Here is a 293-nt window from a genome sequence, read left to right as displayed (position 1 = left end):
CCCGCGTCCCCTGCACTGGCAGGCGGATTCTTAACCACTGCGCCACCAGGGAAGCCCTCACCAACTCTTTAACAGAGAGGAGACGCAGTGGGGTGTCCAGAGAGGCCTCTCCTCCAGGACATCATAAACAGGAGGTCAAGAACCAAGGTCATAGCTTGCATCTCTGCCTCCAGTAGAGAGAGTTTTCCCCACAGGTCCTGTCACCCCTTGGCCCTCCTCCAACATATTACAGAGCAGGCGCTGAAAAGGCTGGCTTTGGAAGGAGTGGTCACAGGTCCCCCAGGCTGGAAAGA

This window comes from Lipotes vexillifer, unplaced genomic scaffold (genome assembly GCF_000442215.2).
Source record: "Lipotes vexillifer unplaced genomic scaffold, Lipotes_vexillifer_v1.1 scaffold1639, whole genome shotgun sequence".
Classification (NCBI taxonomy): Eukaryota; Metazoa; Chordata; class Mammalia; order Artiodactyla; family Lipotidae; genus Lipotes; species Lipotes vexillifer.
Note: the sequence above shows the minus strand (reverse complement) of the source record.